Below are 6,858 nucleotides of genomic sequence, written 5' to 3'. Positions count from 1 at the left end.
TCGTGTGAAGCTCCTTATCGCTTAACAGTCTTGTAGCTCTAAAATGAAACACCTTGCCCACTGCGCTGGGGATCCCTCCATTTTGTGTTCTCTAGTGTGAGGGACGCAAAATGCGGAGTGGAGGATGCGGGCATCGATCCCGCTACCTCTCGCATGCTAAGCGAGCGCTCTACCATTTGAGCTAATCCCCCGCCTGCTGCTGATTTCTTTCCCTTTGCCTTACAGGTTCACTATACAGTTCCCTGACCAGCGGATCAACCGCAGTTCAGGACATTTATTTAGCATAGTATCATCCATATGCAAGATTCTAAAAGTCAGGCATATAATTGTGTGCTTAAGTAGAAAACCTTATTCTAAAACACGTTACCACATTTACACTGAACGCACAAAGAGCGTTACCGTATACTACATACTACTGTGAGTCCTTTGGTCTAAGAGCAGTACTCATGCTAAGTCACAGGAGGCCTCTAAGCCTTTCCCTTTATGAGACAATTTAATTTAATTGAGGCTAAAAATGGTACACGAAGTCCTTCGAGCCGGAATCGAACCAGCGACCTAAGGATTACCACAGTTCCATCCACTACAGTCCTCCGCTCTACCAACTGAGCTATCGAAGGCTCCGCTGTGATAAGGGGTTGCTGACAGCCCTCTAATACTTACCACAATCTCATCCAGCCATGACCACTGACTTCTCCCGCTAAAGGAACCTGCCGGGGCCTCACAGAGCTGAAGAAGACGGACTCCCAAAGGCAAGGAAAGGAAGCTGCCCAAAGTTCGGGTTCTCAGCCCAGAACGAAGGCCACACCGGCCCTGAGCTTCCCGGCTTTTTAACAAAATGCTCCCAACGCCCCGCGGTCGTTTCTCCAGGATCGCGAACGCCCAGCCCGCCGCCGCCTCCTGGAGCTCCGGGGCAGCGCTTGTGCCGCGGTGCCTGCACTCACGGAGCTTTGCGACCGCGACGCGCAAACCCTGCTCGAGAGCCGATGGGCCACTTTGGCTGCTCCTGCTCCACATTTCCCTCGGCTTCTCCGGGCGTGTTCTCCTGACGCGAAGGACATTCGCTCGGCCAATTAACTCAGGTTTTGTCAGGCTCTATTCATCCTGACCAGTGCAAGAGACGGCGACCGCGGGGCGCTGCAGGCTTCGGCGCGGCGCGGGATCCGGCGGCGCCGACCCCCATGGGCCGCCCTGGGATCGCGGGCCTGGCTGCGTGGCCCGAAGGCTCGGGGAGGGGGCTACGCGCCAGGAGAGGGCGGCGGGGCTGCAGCACAAGCTTTCCTGCCCTAGGAAGCGCTCGCAAGCCTGGAGGATTCCCCTGCGGTAGACCTGGGATGGTGGGGGGCGCGCGGCCCGGTGGGAACCTGAAGCCTCCGAGACCCATGTGAGGTCGGGGTCGGGGCGGCCTTGCAGTGCCCGGCACAGGTCACTGGTCTCCCTTGTGGGTTTTTGCACAGGTCCGTTTACTCTCGGAAATCTTGGGTTCCCCAGGGCCGGGGAAGGGTCTTCTGCCCCGTCTGGGGCCTCTCCCCCGGCACTGTGGATGTCTAAGTGTCCTGCGTGGGGTCAAGGAGTGACCCCACGGGTTCCCCCATCTCTGTCACTAGCCAGCTCACACCTTCGCCTGTCTTTTCCGTGTGTTTTTTCCACAGTCTTTTGCTCACCGGGTTTTCAACAACAGATATAAACCTAAACCTCAACTCCTCTGTGAAGCCCTGCTTGGTCGTCCTGTGGGGTGGGTCTGCCGGGAGACCTGGCCTCAATTTCCAGCTCTGAGCCAACGTCCTGTGCTACCTTGAGCCAACATCGCCCGCGAATCCAGGTCTGGTGATGCTTTCTAGCCCCTTGCAGCTCCAACATTTGATGGGTTCTCTCGGGCTGAGCTTTATATCCGAAGTTTCTAGATATAAAGGTGTGTCAACATTTAGATAGAAGAATATAGAAGATCTGCATAACTTTTATTATTCATTATCAAAAAATGGCATTCATGGCCAGGCGCGGTGGCTCTCACCTGTAATCCCAGCACTTTGGAAGGCCCAGGTGGGCGGATCGCCTGAGTTCAAGAGTTGGAGACCAGCCTGGCCAACATGGTGAAACCTCATCTCTACTAAAATGCAAAAATAATTAGCCAAGCATGGTGGCGCGCGCCTGTAATCCCAGCTACTCAGGAGGCTGAGGTGGGAGAATCGCTTGAACGTGGGAGGCAGAGATTGCAGTGAGCCTAGATTATGCCACTGCACTCCAGCCAGGGAGACAGAGAGAGACTCTGTCTCAAAGAAAAGGCCGCAAGCGGTGGCTCACGCCTGTAATCCCAGCATTTGGGAAGCTGAGGCGGGTGAATCCCCTGAGTTCAGAAGTTCCAGACCAGCCTGGCCAACATGGAAACCCCATTTCTACTAAAAATTAAAAAAAAATTGCCGGACGTGGTGGCGCATGCCTGTAATCTCAGTTACTTGGGAGGCTGAGGCAGGAGAATCGCTTGAACCCGGGAGGCGTAGGTTGCAGTGAGCCAAGATCGTGCCACTGCACTCCACCTCGGGAGACAGAGCAAGACTCCATCTCAAAAAACAAATAAACAACAACAACAACAACAAACCTCTCAACAGACAGAAGTCCAGGATCAGAAGGCTTCAGGGTGAATGCTAGCAAACATTTAAATAATTAACACCAGTCCTTTCTTTTTCTCAGATCACTAAATGAAGGTAACACCAAAATGAAGGTAACATCAATCCTTTCAAACCGTTCGAAAAAATAGAAAAGGGAACAGTTTCTAATTGATTATATGAGACCAGCATCATTCTGATGGCACAGCCAGACAAAAAGACCACAAGAAAACTACAGAACAACATCCCTTATGAATATCGATGCAAAAATCCTCAACAAAATACGAGCTAACTGAATCCAACGGCATATTAAAAGGAGAGGCCGGGCGCGGTGGCTCAAGCCTGTAATCCCAGCACTTTGGGAGGCCGAGACGGGCGATCACGAGGTCAGGAGATCGAGACCATCTGGCTAACACGGTGAAACCCCGTCTCTATTAAGAAATACAAAAAACTAGCCGGGCGAGGTGGCGGGTGCCTGTAGTCCCAGCTACTTGGGAGGCTGAGGCCAGAGAATGGCGTGAACCCGAGAGGCGGAGCTTGCAGTGAGCTGAGATCTGGCCACTGCACTCCAGCCTGGGAGACAGAGCGAGACTCCGTCTCAAAAAAAAAAAAAAAAAAAAAAAAAAAAGGAGAATACTATGACCAAGTTAGATTTATTGAAGGAATGTAAGGGTGTTCAACATAAGAAAAATAAATCAATGTAGGCCGGGCCTGGTGGCTCACGCCTGTAATCCCAGAACTTTGGGAGGCTGAGGTGGATGGATCACCTGAGGCCAGGAGTTCGAGACCAGCCTGGCCAACACAGTGAAGCCCCATCTCTACTAAAAATACAAAAATTAGCTGGGCGTGGTGGTGCACGCCTGTAATCCCAGCTACTCGGGAGGCTGAGGCAGAAGAATTGCTTGAACCCAGAAGGCAGGGGCTGCAGTGAGCCGGCCACTGCACTCCAGCCTGGGAGACAGAGCAAGACCCCATCTCAAAAAAAGAAACAAAGAAAAATAAATCAATGTAATATACCACATTAATAAAATGAAGGGAAAAAACACGTTATCTCAATTGATGCAGGAAAGGTACTTGACAGAATTCATCACCCTTTCATGAAAAGTAGAAACTCAGAAAACTAGACATAGAAAGGAACTTCCTCAGCATCCTCAGCATGATAAAGAACATTTAAGAAAAACCCACAGCTAACATAAAACTCAACAGTGAAGGTCAGGAACAACCACTAAGGTCAGGAATAAGACAAAGATGCCTTTTACCATTGCTACTCAACATTGTACTGGAATTTCTGGCCAGAACAACTAAGCAAGAAAAAGAAATAAAAGGCATCCAAACTGGAAAAGAAGAAATAAAACTATCCCTACTTGCAGATTATATTATCTTATATATAGAAAATATCAAAGAATCTACCAAAAAAAAAAAAAAAAACTATTAGAAAAAAAAAAAACTGTTAGAGAAAATTCAGCAAAGTTGCAGAGAACAAGATCAACATGCAAAAAACCCAATTGTGCTTCTTTACACCAATAATGAACAGTCTGACAGAAAATTAAAAATGTAACTTCCAGGCGTGGTGGTACAGGCCTGTAATCCCAGCACTTTGGGTGGCAGAGGTGGGAAGATGGCTTGAGCTCAAGAGTTCAAGGCCACCCAGGGCAACATGGTGAAACTGCATTTCTACAAAAAAAATACAAAAATTAGCTGGGCATAGTGGCATATGCCTGTAGTTCCAGCTACTCAGGAGGTTGAGGTGGGAGGATCACCTGAGCGCAGGGAGGTTGAGACTGCAGTGAGCTGTGATCAAGCCATTGCACTGCAGCCTGGGTACCCGAGTGAGAACCTGTCTCCAAAATAATAATAATAAAATAAGGCCGGGTGCGGTGACTCACGTCTGTAATCCCAGCACTGTGGGAGGCCTAGGCGGGAGGATCACTTGAGGCCAGGAGTTTGAGACCAGCCTAGCCAACAGGGAGAAACCCTGGTCTCTACTAATAGGATGAAGTCTGCATCTGTAATCCCAGCTACTCGGGAGACTGAGGCAGTAGAATTGCTTGAACCTGGGAGGTGGAGGTTGCAGTGAGCTGAGATGGCGCCACTGCACTCCAGCCTGGGCAACTGAGTGAGACTCCGTCTCAAAACAATAAAAAATAAATTTAAAAAGAAGAAAAATATTTCCTACCTGGAACCTAAATCTTTCTCTTTGGTGGGAGGCATTGTAACTTAAAATATGTGTAGTAGGCTGGGCGCAGTGGCTCACACCTGTAATCCCAGCACTTTGGGAGGCCGAGGCGGGCAGATCACGAGGTCAGGAGATTGAGACCATCTTGGCTAACACAGTGAAACCCCGTCTCTACCAAAAATACAGAAAATTAGCCGGGCGTGACTGCACGTGTCTGGAGCCCTAGTTACTTGGGAGGCTGAGGCAGGAGAATTGCTTGAACCTGGGAGGCGGAAGTTGCAGTGAGCCAAGATCACGCCACTGCACTCCAGCCTAAGCGACAGAGAGAGATTCCGTCTCAAAAAAAAAAAAAAAAAAAAAAGTGTAGTAACCTCCATGGAGCTGTCTGGGACAGACTGGGTATCTCCTGGCCTTCCAAGTGAGGTGAGCTGTTAATAACAGCACCCACTCATATAACTGAAGAGTATATCTATGGATGAAGGCTAGGGTATTTGGAAATATATAAACTATGAAAAGTGTAAATATGTTTTATTGTAGATAATGTATAAGATAGCTATTTAAAACAATAGTAAAAGCCACAGAGTGGGAGAAAATATTTCCAAGAGGCATATCTAATAAAGGACTGTTATCCAAAATATACAAAGAACTCTTAAAACTCCACAATAAGGGCAAGCACGGTGGTTCACACCTATAATCCCAGCGCTTTGGGAGGCAGAGGCAGGAAAACTGCTTGAGGCTGAGAGTCTGAAACCAGCCTGAGTAACACAGCAATGTCTACAAAAAAAATTTTTTTTTTAATTAGCCTGGCATGGTGGTGTGTGCCTATAGTCCTAGTCCTAGCTACTCGGGAAGCTGAGGTGGGAGGATTGAGGTTGCAGTGAGCTGTAATTGCACCATTGCACTCCAGCCTGGGTGGCAGAGCAAGACCCTGTTTCTTAAAACCAAAACAAACAAAGCAAAGCAAAACAAAACCCTCAACAATAAGAAAATGAACAACCCAATTAGAAAATGGAGAAGAGATCTGGACACCTCACCAAAGAAGATACACAAATGGCAAATAAGCATATGAAAAGATGCTCAACTTCATTACGGAATTGCAAATTAAATATTTTCATCCACCTATGAGAATGGTGAAAATCCAAAATACTGACAAAACCCAATAAGGATGTATAGCAATAGGAACTCTAATTCACTGCTGATGAGAATGCAAAATGATACAGCCACTTTGGAAGACAGCTTGATGTTTTTCATGAAACTAAACATACTCTTATCATATGATCAATTGTGCTCCTTGGTATTTAGCTAAATGTGTTTGAAAACTTATGCCCACACAAAAACCTAAACACAGAGGTTTATAGCAGCTTTACTCATAATTGCAAAACTTGGAAGCAACCAAGATGTCCTTCAGTAGGTGAATGGATACATTTTGGTACATCCAGACAAGGGGATATTATACAGTGCTAAAAAGAAATGAGTTATCTAGCCATGAAAAGACATGGAAGAATCTTAAAGACAAATTACTAAATGGCTGGGCGCGATGGCTCATGCCTGTAATCCCAGGACTTTGGGAGGCCGAGATCACTTGAGTACAGGAGTTTGAGACCAGCCTGACCAGCATGGTGAAACCCTGTTTCCACTAAAAATACAAAAATTAGCCAGGCATGGTGGCACCCACCTGTACTCTCAGCTACTTGGGAGGTTGAGGTGGGAGAATTGCTTTAAACCAGGAGGCAGAGGTTGCAGTGAGCCACGATCGTACCACTGCACTCCAGCCTGGGTGACAGCGTGAGACCCTGTCTAAAAAAAAAAAAAAAATTACCAAGTGAAAGAAGCCAATCTGAAAAGGCCACATAGTATGATTTTCACTATGTGGCATTCTGGAAAAGACAAAACTGGAGAGAATAAAAGATCAGTGGTTCCTTGGGCTCTGGGGGAAGGAGGGAGGGAGGAATAGGTAGAGCACAGGAGATTTTCACGGCAGTGAAACTCTTCTGTATAATGGTGGATACATGCTATTGGACAGTTACCAAAACCTACAGAGTGTACAACGCAGATAGCGAACCCTAATGTAAGCTATGGACT

The 6,858-nt window shown here is 47.7% G+C and overlaps 2 non-coding genes across 2 annotated transcripts; both read right to left on the bottom strand.

The window, feature by feature from the left end:
- Positions 1-118: 118 nt before the first annotated feature.
- On the bottom strand, positions 119-191 carry TRNAA-AGC (transfer RNA alanine (anticodon AGC)). The gene has a single exon. It is a non-coding gene; the product is annotated as a tRNA-Ala (tRNA).
- A 336-nt stretch (positions 192-527) lies between these two features.
- On the bottom strand, positions 528-617 carry TRNAY-GUA (transfer RNA tyrosine (anticodon GUA)). Its single transcript is given in 2 exon segments — positions 528-563; positions 581-617. It is a non-coding gene; the product is annotated as a tRNA-Tyr (tRNA).
- Positions 618-6,858: the final 6,241 nt, after the last annotated feature.

This window comes from Macaca nemestrina, chromosome 13 (assembly GCF_043159975.1).
Source record: "Macaca nemestrina isolate mMacNem1 chromosome 13, mMacNem.hap1, whole genome shotgun sequence".
Lineage (NCBI taxonomy): Eukaryota > Metazoa > Chordata > Mammalia > Primates > Cercopithecidae > Macaca > Macaca nemestrina.
The sequence above is the reverse complement of the archived record's forward strand: the minus strand, read 5'-3'. Positions and strand labels throughout refer to the sequence as shown.